The sequence below is a fragment of the Lineus longissimus genome, chromosome 2 (genome assembly GCF_910592395.1).
Source record: "Lineus longissimus chromosome 2, tnLinLong1.2, whole genome shotgun sequence".
Classification (NCBI taxonomy): Eukaryota; Metazoa; Nemertea; class Pilidiophora; order Heteronemertea; family Lineidae; genus Lineus; species Lineus longissimus.
Genome location: NC_088309.1, coordinates 14,098,627 through 14,111,980, shown reverse-complemented (window position 1 = coordinate 14,111,980; position 13,354 = coordinate 14,098,627).

The window sequence follows — 13,354 nt, the reverse complement described above, 5'->3', positions numbered from 1 at the left end:
CACTGGACTAGTTTGTCACAACCAACCTACACTTCAAAGGAATTGATGTAAAGGTCCAGATGTTTCTGGTTGTGACCATGCATCTACTGGGCATGTGTATCTCAAACTGTTTTTCAAAGGATTTAATGTAAAGGTCCATACTACCTTAACTATTTGCCCCAAGGTTGTGACAATGCATTGACTGGACTGGTTTTTGGCTCACCTCTTGAGGATTCTCCTGGTAGTACCCTTTACTGTGTCACCTAACCAGAGCCCAATCACACTTCCAATATGGGTGCTAGGTGGTCATCTTGAACATTGAGCTTTGTCCTTCTACTCAGGCATACATTTGGAAAGCCACTGACACAATTCACTCTTGCATTTGCTGCATGCTCTGTTGAAATCTACTAACAATCATAGGGTCAGTGGTATATTTGACATGTCAGGAATGCCAAGAAGTTTAGCATTCCTTCATGTTCCAGGCCTGACTGTGGGTTTGAAATCAACTGAAGGTGTATTGACTGAAGAATAGTCTTTGCACTAGGAAGTTTCCTTTCGAAAACCGGATTGTTCTGATTCTCAATATGGTCACCAGGGCGGCGTGCTTGAAATCGGTTACCGTCAATTTCGAGGAGAACCGTTCGTCCGATTAAATTCATTTTTGGTATGTACGTTGGGGGTAACTAGAGGAAGTTTCCTTTCGAAAACCGGCTCGTTCTGATTCTCAATATGGTCACCAGGGCAACGTGCTTGAAATCGGTTTCCGTCAATTTCGAGGAGAACGGCTTGGAGGATGGAATCAATTTTTAGTGGGTGTAGGCCTAATGTAGTTTTGTAAGGGGAAGGTTCCTTTCCAAAATCAGCGCGATTCGAAATTCAATATGGCCGCCACGCTCACATCCTCAAAATAGGTTTCCACAATTTTAATTTCCATATGCAAACTAGCCACTCCACTAAGCCAACTTCACCATTATCTCACCTTCAACCTTAATAGGCTGAGGGGTTATGCTCGCTTTGCGATGCTATTTTTAGTTATTTTGTGTTACTTGTTGGCTCAAGTTCGTGGTCTTTTGGTCTGCTGACGAGTCCCATAAAGACTGCATGGGCCCAATAACAAGAAATGGGGACGAAACTCAAGAGATTGAAAAGAGCACGCCTAAAAGTTGCAATGTCAATACTAACGACAAAGACATGATATATTATTCAGACATAAGTGTAGACATAATTTGCAGCTTCTTGTTATGTGATGTACAGCTCAGGCAACCTCTTGAGTCCAGGCCTCAGCCTTGTTTATTGCTGACAGCCACTCTGACTCGACTTTTTTCTCCTAGGCTGTTATAAAGTCTCCAGGAAATCACATCCCTTTCACCCTTTCTGAACGGAGGGGGGGGGGGCTGAATCATGAAATGGCATGCAGTTTCAGGGCTAGAAAACATGTGAAACAGCTGCTACATGTAAAGCAGTATTGAGTAATGAATTTTGATGACCTTGGGGATCCTGGTTATGAAGCAGTTTTTAGCTCAGCTGACAAAGTCAGCGAAGCTAGTCAAAAAGCTGTTCGATTGGTGTCTGTTCTTCCATCCTTCCATCCATCCTTCCATCTAGCCATCTGTAGACAAGTTGGGCATTTTGTGATCATACAACCGAGGCACTTCAAATCTAGTCTTGCTTATAAACACCGCAGAAAATGTTGGTTACGGAAAAAAATTTTGGGCGATTCGACTCAAATTCACCTTCCCAGGGGGCAAAATGCGTAAATGAAAAAACAATTTTTTGACGCTCTATTCCAGCAGATAAAAGCTTGAAATAAAGTTGAAAAGGTCTTCATGATACAGAAGTTTTGATATAAAATAGATTAGTGTCGATTTATATCACCAGTTGGCGGTAGTGAGCAAAACTGTTGTTTGACCCCGGATGATTCCGCTTTAAATTTCCCGCCGAGGTTACCTGGAATACTATCATCAAGAAAATGGCGGTGACCTTTTTCTTTCTACCGGAGCGATGATTTTGTAAGTGACAAATTTTCTTATTTAAGCTTTTACGGAAATGTTTTTTGGTACGAAACTTCACACGTTTATAGAAAAGATCAACGAGAATGTGTTCAAATGCCCTCATAACGATGAGTTCAACGGAATTTGGTCAAAACAACCTTCGAATGGAGTCAACTTTCTTTGCGAAATTGAAGCGACGACCTCATTATTTATCGTAATTTATGCAGATCTGAGTCCAGCTGATGGGTGATGTTCTGATTTGTGTTCAAACTATTGGAAACTTCGGAAATTAGTTCTATTAGTTCTACTATTCTGCAGGACTGTATAATAGCCATTGATGTTGACAGCTAAAAGCAAGAAAACTTTGTTTATTTATCAAACTGTATCGAGTGTTATCGAATCCAATGGATGTGTCGATCATGAGATCATGATCATGAAGATGCGTGTTGTGTTATCATAACCGGAAAATAAGTTGAAGTTATTATTAGTACTACGATTCTTACATGAGTAAAAAGTAGACGTTTTAAGCAACACATTAATGTTACTCCCATAAAAAAACTGTCAATTCTCCTTACCACTCACAGAAGCCAAGCCATTGCTGTTAAGTCATGCAAGGGCTTAATCAATTACCTGCACTCCCTGTGGGGTGAATAACATTACCTTTTGAACAGCTGGCTGTAGGGGGATGATTGGAAAAGCCGGTATACCTGCTGACCTGCTGAACCCAGATTAATGTTATTTTCAATCCACGATTGCAGGTCACCTGATTTTCGAGATTTCACGGGAAATGAAATTGTAAACAAACGCATGTGTGCAGTTCAAATGTAAACAAAAATGTATTTTGGTACTTTTGGTTGCTAGACTTGGGTTTTCCCGCAGTTAGGAGCTGGGGTCAAATTGGTGGTCTATTGTTTATGGGTGCTGTTTTAGTCAGAGGTAGCCCCTGATTATGAAGGGATTTTCAAATTAAGGTGACCATGGTCTTTTTATGTGCTCACCACAGCTTTCAATACTTGATGTATCTGAAGAGGTGCGCGGAACCTGACATGGCCTTACCAAGGAGCTGCTCACGGTGCTGAACTTCTAGCTTGCCTGTCGACTAAGTGCCTTTTTGGCGGAGACATTGCTACATGTAGGAGGAGCACGCATTTTAAATTTATAGTAGTGATAGTACAGTTGGTTCGAGCCATTTGAAAGCCGACATGTGAAGGCCTATCTAGATTCTCCTTCTTCTCCGTATAAAAGGGGCATATTGCTGACTAAGGAATGAGGCATATTGACATTGCCTCATCATCTCTATCGGACCAATTGATATACTTTTATATGCACGCATACATCACGCCATTTCAGGGTCCGAGTCTGTGGACAATTGGTTTGATTAATTTGTCTCTTCGATATTGCTCCTTTATTGCATTAGATTTTCATCGCAATTCAATCTACTAGCATATACCCGTGGCGCGGGCTGTTCGAGGTTTAAAAATCGGATTGTGTGGGTGCTGTATGTTGTGGGTTTGGTGTAAATGGGGTGCTGGTTTGTGAGTAAAATCTCCGGGCGTTATCTATATGTACGTCAATGGGGACAGTGGTATATTGATATTGATAGATGATATGTTACTCAGAGTCATAAAATTTCCACTGTTTTTCTGTGTAAAATGTATCCAGTGTTGTTGTTGTTGCTAACAGTAAACTATGATGCGTCCTTACTGGAATCCTCTACTTACTTATACTTCTAACAACAACAACAAACAACTACTGCCAGTACCAACTGGAAGACATTTTTTTCCTGCACCTTAGAGGCATAGTCGATTAATATTCATACTGATTTATATTCATGACGTCATTCTCAATTTTCATTGGTTCTTCCAAATAAGGCTCGACGAATGAGCATCGATGATAAGTCTTCCGGCAACAAAAACACGTGCTTAGCGCAATGACAGTTCAGAAACATTTAGTACAGGGTAAACCATAATGAATGTAACAAAATGAATGTTTTGGATTGTATATTATGGTCCGTATATCATGGTCCATTGGTCCAGGGCCATGATGAGGGGGGGGGGGGGGGTACACCCCTCTTTTTCCAAATCTGCATGGAAAACATGAGGTCTCGGGGAGGAGGGGGGGGGGGCAGTTCTCAGCCCACACTATTATTAGCTCAGCTGACAAAGTCAGCGGAGCTAGTCAAATAGCTATTCGATTGGTGTCCGTCCTTCCATCCAGCCATGTTGGGCATTTTGTAACCATAGAACTGCGGCACTTCAAATATGGTTTTGTATGTTAACAGCGCAGGAAAGGATGCTTACAGAAAAGAAAATGTGCGATTCGACTCACATTCAGCTCCCCAGGTGGCAAAATGCGTAATTGAATAAACCATTTTTTGCCGCTCTATTCCTGCAGATAAAAGCTTGAAATAAACTTGAAGAGGTCTTCATGATATAGAAGTTTTCATATAAAATAGATTAGTGTCGATTTATATCACCAGTTGGCGGTAGTGAGCAAAACTGTTGTTTGACCCCGGATGACCCCGCTTTAAATTTCCCGCCGAGGTTACCTGGCCTGGAGTACTATCGTCAAGAAAATGGCGGTGACATTTTTATTTCTACCGGAGCGATGATTTTGTAAGTGACGAATTTTCTTTTTTAAGCCTTTACGGAAACGTATTTTGGTACGAAACTTCACACGTTTATAGAAAAGATCAACGAGAATGTGTTCAAATGCCCTAATAACGATGAGTTCAACAGAATTTGGTCAAAACAACCTTCGAATGGAGTCAACTTTCTTTGCGAAATTGAAGCGACGACCTCATTATTTATCGTAATTTATGCAGATCTGAGTGCAGCTGATGGGTTGATGTTCTGATTTGTGTTCAAACTATTGGAATCTTCGGAAATTAGTTCTATTAGTTCTACTATTCTGCAGGAGTATATTATAGCCATTGATGTTGACAGCTAAAAGCACGAAAACTTTGTTCAGGTTTCTCGTCCAATCACGTGACCTCTCCAACACTCGATAATGCACTCTTTTCGTCCACGTTTTAGGCCAATCTTCGGCCTGAACATGAAATCTAATAAGCGCAGTACTTAAATCAGATGTTTCTCTCGCCTTGAAAACATTCCTGGGTAAAATCCATTGAGATTAGCCGAGTTAATCCACTTTTTCCGTGACTAAAATCTCTGCCGCTGAATTCTATAAATAGAAACTATTAACATCGCGGCAGTGTGGTTCCCATTGTGCGCCCTCCCACTTCACACCATGTCAGGAACTTTTACGGAGAGAGAGGGCGTGCGGTAAGAAGAATGGCCAAAATGACGTCACGTTTTCCTGGCAATGTCTCTTGCCAGACGCATTGGCAAAGCATCTTTACAGACAACGTTAGAACTTGAAAACGAATATGTTAATTTGCAAAATTAAAAGCAGATTTCACCACTAACCAGCCAAATCGGAATACGACGGCGCTTTCCTCCTGCTAAAAAACCTTGTTCCCGCACTCCTATTTTAATTTATGCCAAGGAATATGATATGATCTGTTTTCACTTTTTGGCTCACCGTAAGGGGAGTCTATATGATAGCGCTGTGTCCGTGTCCGTCGTCGTCGTCGTCGTTGTCGTCGTCGTCGTCGTCGTCGTCGTCGTATCCTAACAGTGGCACGTTTCTTAACTGCTAGGGCTATGAACTTGAAACTTTGTACACAGAATGCCCTAGGTCAGCTGACCTCTGACACTGATTTTCGGTCCGATCTGATTTCTCTGTTTGGCCACCAGGGGCCAAATGTCGATATCTAAAAAGTGTGATATCTCGCTTATTAGTGACTTGTTTTCGATAAAACTTTTGTTGTAGGTACTCATAGCAAATATACATTTTATATTATACGGGTTTTTAATTTGACCTTGTTTTCAAGGTCGCAGAGGTCATATGGCGTAAATTGGCCATTAGAGTGTAAACTATGGCACGTTTCTTAAAAACTAAAGCTATGAACTTGAAACTTGGTACATATAACCCCCTATATCACATAGCCTCTGGTGCTGAATTTTGGTTCGATCTGATTCCTAACTTTGCCACCAGGGGGCCAAAAGTGGAAATCTAAAAAGTGTGATATCTCGCTTATAAGTGACTTGTTTTCAATAAAATTCTTATGGTAGGTACTGTTAGGAAGAATACATCACATGTTATACGGGTTTTCAATTTGACCAACTTTTCAAGGTCACAGAAGTCATATGGCGTAAATTGGCTGTTAGAGTGTAAACTATGGCACGTTTCTTAACCAGTAAAGCTATGAACTTGAAAGTTGGTGCATATAACCCCCTACATCAGATAACGTCTGATGTCGAATTTTGGCCTGATCTGATTCTTTATCCGGCCACCAGGGGGCCATAACGGAAAAAGGAAGAAGTGCAATATCTTGCTTATTTGAGTGAATTGTTTTCGATAAAATTTTATGGCAGGGACTCCTAGCAAGGATACATCACATTTCCTATGATTTTTGGATTTGACCTCCTTTTCTAGGTCACAGAGGTCAAATGGCGTAAATTGACCGTTCGAGTGTAACTATGGCACGTTTCTTAACTGCTAAAGCTATGAACTTGAAAGTTGGTACATGTAACCCCCTACATCAGATAATCTCTGACACCGAATTTTGGCCTGATATGATTCTTGATTTGGCCACCAGGGGGTCAAAACTGAAAAAGTAGGACGTGCAATATCTCGCTTATTAATGACTTTTTTTCGATGAATTTTTTATTGCAGGGACTCTTAGCAATCACACGATATTGATCTTATTGATGTCATAGACAATTATTGGTTGGATCATAAACTTAGATATACTGCCCTGTCTTATTACTTGACATCAATACACATCTAAAAAAAGTCTTCATGCCTGATTGTGTTCACCATATTCACCTCTAAACTAAGCATGATCCTGCCTACTAAATGATGTATACGGTGAGCACAATGGCCCCTGGCCGTTTCATTTGTAATTAAATGGTATTCATATAATGAGATCAATAGTAGTGTCCGTGTCAGATCCCATCATGGCGGTATAAATAATTATTTATACCTCCATGATCACATCGTTCAACTAGTTAGCCTGGTACCACTGGCCACCGTCAGACGACGCTGTATTGACGGGACGCTGTATTGACGTCCGTCCCGTCAATACAGCGTCGTCTGACGGTGGCCAGTGGTACCAGGCTATCAACTAGTCTTCTCTCCCCAGGTGCCTCACACGGACCTTCACGTCCCCATACTCAAGACCAACTCTTACAATATCGCCCTCAAAACAACCCTGGAGTCATGAATTCACAGGTGCTCCTGTGAAATCTCAGTTCTAGTTTATTTATCAAACTTTATCGAGGGTTATCGAATCGAATGGATGTGTCGATCGTCGGGGCGGATTGATATGTGGTTAGGTTGTGCGTCCAAGGCGATTAGGTCATTCAGTTAGTTTGAGAAAGATCATGATCATGAAGATGCGTGTTGTGTTATCATAACTGGAAAATAAGTTGAAGTTATTATTAGTACTACGATTCTTACATGAGTAAAAAGTAGACGTTTTAAGCAACACAATAATGTTACTCCCATAAAAAAACTGTCAATTCTCCTTACCACTCACAGAAGCCAAGCCATTGCTGTTAAGTTATGCAGGGGCTTAATCAATTACTTTCACTCCATGTGGGGTGAATAACATTACCTTTTGAACGGCTGGCTGTAGGGGGATGATTGGAACAGCCAGTATACCTGCTGACCTGCTGAACCGAGGTTAATGTTATTTTCAATCCACGATTGCAGGTCACCTGATTTTCGAGATTTCGCGGGAAATGAAATTGTAAACAAACGCATGTGTGCAGTTCAAATGTAAACAAAAATGTATTTTTGGTACTTTTGGTTGCTGGACTTGGGTTTTCCCGCAGTTAGGAGCTGGATCAAATTGGTGGTCTATTGTGCTGTTTTAGTCAGAGGTAGCCCTTGATTATGAAGGGATTTTCAAATTAAGGTGACCATAGTCTTTTATGTGCTCAGCTCACCACAGCTTTCAATACTTGATGTATCTGAAGAGGCGCGCGGAACCTGACATGGCCTTACCAAGGAGCTGCTAACTTTGCCTTTTTGGCTGAGACATTGCTTCATGTAGGACTAGGAGGAGCACGCATTTTAAAGTTATAGTAGTGATAGTACAGTTGGTTCGAGCCATTTGGAAACCGACATGTGAAGGCCTATCTGGGTTCTCCTTCTTCTCCGTATAAAAAGGGGCATATTGCTGACTAAGGAACAAGGCATATTGACATTGCCTCATCATCTCTATGGGACCAATTGATATACTTTTATATGCACGCATACATCAGGCCATTGCAGGGTTCGAGTCTGTGGACAATTGGTTTGATTAATTTGTCTCTTCGATATTGCTCCTTTATTGCATTAGATTTTCATCGCAATTCGATCTATTCAAGATATAGCCAATTTGAACCTGTCTGCGCCAAGGATAGATTGGTTCCAGATCAACTCACTATGACTAGGAATACGCAGTAGAGCACAATGTCATGAAAAACGACCCTTTGTATTGTAAATTCCAATCACCTGCAGGACAGGTCAATTTCTCTCAATAAAATTAATTTTGTTGACTCCTGTAATCTCTACCTTATTAAAAAAAAAAGAAAGTGGTGCTAGTCCCAAACTGGTAATTTCTATTTATTTTGACCTCTGTTAAATCATGATACCTCTCAATTACAGACAGCATTTTGTATCCTTGTGCTCTACAACCCAGCCTGGACATACCACAGTTGTCCATGGAGAAGTCTCATCCTCTCTGACACTTTTTTTCTGTAAAGCTACTGATACAACATGCTGAACTAGGGATATCTTCCGTTGCCTCCTGTAATATTTACATACCATGGCTGATTAGTTCAATCATATTTCATCCACCTGGCAGCTCTGCATTGGAAATTTTAGTGGTATAACGTGTTCTCTTGACCTTCAAACAGTAGTATAAAGCCGATATTTACTGCTTTATACCCTCAGTCCTATGTTATTAGGTCATCCAGCTGAGCGCCAGGCCCTTGGGCCTCTTGTTACAGGGCTTTGTACAGCCCTTCGAGTATAATACGCGGGGGGGGGGGGGGGGGGCTGGTGATGCGAGTGGCGATGTGATGATCAATTCTGTTCTGGATGGACAAATAATTGCAAAACTGACCCTTTCAATTAGTTGAACAGGACGTCATCATAGGCTACAAGTTGCCAGTAGGCATAATGTGGAAGAGAAGTGATATAAATGAAATGGCAAGGGCCATTGTGCTCACCTGTCGATATGAAAGGGAGAGTTTGAGGAAGAAGTTGTCATTGTTAGGGGTTGATCATGCAATAGTTGTGGGATGGTGTGGTTTGTCTTGAAAAAGTGGAGTTAGTCGTATTGTTTTCCGCATGCACATGTTACTGACGTTGGAATAAGTGAATCGTTATTTGTGGGAGAAGCTGAGAGATGTTTTCTGGCGAATTAAAACAGGTTTACATGTGTCTTAGCTATTCAGTGACTATTGAAAATGAACAGTGCATTTACATTTTGTAAAATCTGCTGTCATTGGCTGAAATTTGAGATGAATGGGATGTACCTGTGGAATTGTGCGTGATTACGCTATTTTGAAAGGATTATTTATCCTCGCCTGTGATTGGAGAGAAATGTTGAAAAATATGATACAAGGACAATGAGGGACTGGCGTGAGTAATCTGCCACGTGGCGCTGCAATTGATCATATCAAAACTTTCCATTTCCAATGCATTATCACATTATTTCTGAGCCCAGAAATGATTGCTTATTTTCGACTGATTTCGGCGACGTTTGCATGTTCCTGCTTTAAATCTACTGAGCTATCAATTTTGTAAGATAATTTTGCGGAAAATATGCACGATGCCAGTTATTGGGCACGATTTGTGTTGTTGAAATCTTGTGCAAAAATGTATGCAATGGTTTCGCGCGATTGACCTCATGCGACGTCAACAGACCAGAAAATGATGTCATGACGTCAGAAGGAACGATTGATTGTGGCGCGGCCGTTGGCATTTATCGTTATCACCAGTTCCTTATTGAAGCAAGGAATGCACAGTATTGAATATGATGTACTAAGTAACTAGGTAGCAGTTTGTATTCATTTTTGAGAGAATAAAAGGTACACATTCATGATGAAAGGATGTGGTGTTGTGATTTTCTGAAGAACAGGTGGCAATTGTACTGGAAGGTCTGGGTCTGTTCAAGGTAAGCTTGGTCGTTGGTGCTGAGCACTTGTTGTGTTGAAGATCAGGATGAATGTGGTTATGGCAGGGAAAATGGACTGTGAGACGATTGACTTTATTGTGGAGGGGTAGTCCAATTTGGAGTTGTATGGTGAGAGTTGGGGTTTGGTCGGTGTATGACTACAAATATGACAGGGCACTATAGATTATTTTATGATCAGACCAATAATTGTCTAATACACCAACAAAGTCAATGTTGTTTGATGGGATGTCATTGCTGAAGACTAGATCTAGTTTGGAATTGTAATCAGTGGTGTTGTTGGTCATGTATTGTCGTAGATTGTATGCTTGGAACATGTATGTTTCTAACTTAGCATTGTAGTTTTCAGTTCCACTAATGGATTTCATATTGAAATCTCCTATTACAATGTATTCTTCATTTGGTTCATAGGATAATAGACATTCTTGTAATTTATAGACAAGATTTTGGAAAGTGCAATTTGGTGATGCATATATTCAATGACATGAAGTACTGTATGGTGACGAGGGGGCTGTATGCAGAGCGATATGGATTCAAAGTCAAAAGTGCTGATGGATTCTTTTTCCAATATTTTGATATCATTTTTGACATACATTATCAAGCCATGTGGGGGTCTTTGCATACTATTGGCTATTGTTTGGTCATTGCGTTTTAGCTGAAAGTTAGGGATAGAATAATGAATGTCAGGGTCAGAGGGTTTGAGCTTTGATTCTGCGAGTGCAACAATAGATGCAGCATTGATGTTTGGGTCTAGTCTTAGATCATCGAAATTTGCATGGACTGATCTTGTATTGTGGTAGACATATTTAACTTGATTGTTAGGTTGATAGGACAGGGCAATTTGTATTATTTGATGATGGGACCAGCTTTGGGGAATGACAGAGCATGAGTTAATGTTTTGAGAATTTGATTGATTAAGACCATGGGTGATATGAATAAAGACTAGCAAATGCTTTTACTCCGGTTTTGTACAGAAAGGCCTAGTGTAAATGTACATGGAGATTTAGATAAAAGCATTTGCTAGTCTTTATTCATATCACCCCATGTCTAACTCTGTATGTGGACATTCTTTTTTGGATAATGGTGGTTGTGTTTTAGTAGTTTGTTCTATGATGAATTGTTTGAAATTAAATGTCTGTGACATGAAAGTTTCTATGTCTTCTGTGTATTTGTTGTGCATTATCATCTTTAGGCGTTTGTCATCTTTGTCTGGGTTGTGAACGAGAATGGGGTTGTCAATGTTACTGAAATTACCAATGAGGAAGAAGTTGGCCATTTGTCTGTATGGCAAAAGGCATGTATGTAATTCGTTGGTGAGTGTTGGCCATGAGCAATTTTGGTAAACATTAATGATAAGGACATATAATGTTTGTGAACAGTGTGGTGGGCAGAACGACACCATCATTATCTCAAAGTGGTCAGTTCGATCAGATCGTTTTTCGAAAATAGTGAAATCATCTTTTATGTATAACATAAGTCCATGTGGGGGTCTTATGTGGTTGTCTGTTGTTGGCTGATCATTTCGCAGCAGTTGAAATTTGGGGAAACTGTATGCGTTGGAAGGATCTTTTTTTGTTAGCTGAGAATTTGCAAGTGCTATGAGAGAGGCTGCTGTGATGATTTCATTATATTTCAACTTATCGAAATGCTGAAGGACTGATTGTGCATTGTTAAAGGCAATGGTGAACTGTTTGCCATGGTACACTGGTGTGTAAGACAATTGTAGCTTCTGTGTCTGTTTCATTAATCTCATGTACTTTGTTACTTTTGATGACTGTGAAATGTCTTTTTCATTCAGATCAATAATGTATAAATCATTCATGGAGCGGACACGACTCAATGCTACATAATGTGCATGTTGTTTAAGACCTGGCGGTGTACTTTTAAGCATAGGGTTCATGTTGATGACTAGTTGTTTGAATGTTCCGCCTTGTGATGAGTGAACAGTTCTTGCATTGCTTTGTTTTAAGGGAAATTGTGTTCTCAAGACTGTATGATGTTTTCCCCATGGAAATTGGCGTTTTACAGCAAATATAGGTGTCCAAGATGGTTGGATTTCTGTTGAATATAGTGCTCGATTAGATGTCCGTCGCTTTTGTCCAATGTTTGTTTCTTCGAATTGTACCCAAATTATGGATGGATTTTGTAGGTTATCATAATATTGTATTAGCTTGACAATACAAGACGTACCATTGACTAGACCATCATCTATATCTGTGTTTATTGTAGTGGAGTATGTGAGAGAGATGGCAATATTTAGAGTTCTCTGGAGATTTGCGGAGTCATTGTACATGTTGACTGTGTGTAGACTGTTTGATATGATTTGCTTCTGTTCTTCAGGGCAATCAGTTATAATGACATCATGTGCGTGTATGATGGCTTTTGTAGAGGTTGCTTCTTGGAACATTTTGTTATGTTCATTTACTAATTTATTGGTCAAGAAAATATGGGGTACAATGTTTGGGTAATTTGGATCATTCACTGAAATTGAACGAGTTTTTAGAACTGACATATCATCATTTGTTTGTTGTCCTGTTCGTAGTCTATTAAGGATGCTGGCAAATTGATCATGTCCTTGCTGTCTCATCATTTCATCAAGTTCATATACAGTAAAGTTGTCTCGCCACAAATGATTTTGCAAGAATGCATTTGGTGCATTTGCATTTTCAAATAAATAATTGTCGAAACATGGTTGGAGCTGATACATATCTCCTATGGTGATCACATGAACCCCTTCAAATGGTTTTTGAACACCTAATATTTCTTGTAATCTCTGGTGGATGAAGAGAAACATATCACAGCCAACCATAGAGATTTCGTCAATGATGAGAACTTTCAAATGTCGGTACTTTGTGCGAAGTGTATTACGTTTCTCAGTTGTGAGGGGTTTGTATTCTGTTCGGTAATTCTTTTTGTATGGGACAGCAAATGCAGAGTGTACTGTTGAACCTTGGACAATGTATGCTGCAAATCCACTGGGTGCTACAATTTGTATTCTGACATCTTCTGGATTTTGTTCTTCTTCAGAACATAAATGTCTCAGTAGAAATTGATACAAGGCTTTTACTACTTGAGATTTTCCTACTCCAGCTCCTCCTGTAATGAACATGTTGAGTTGTTCATGAGTTGT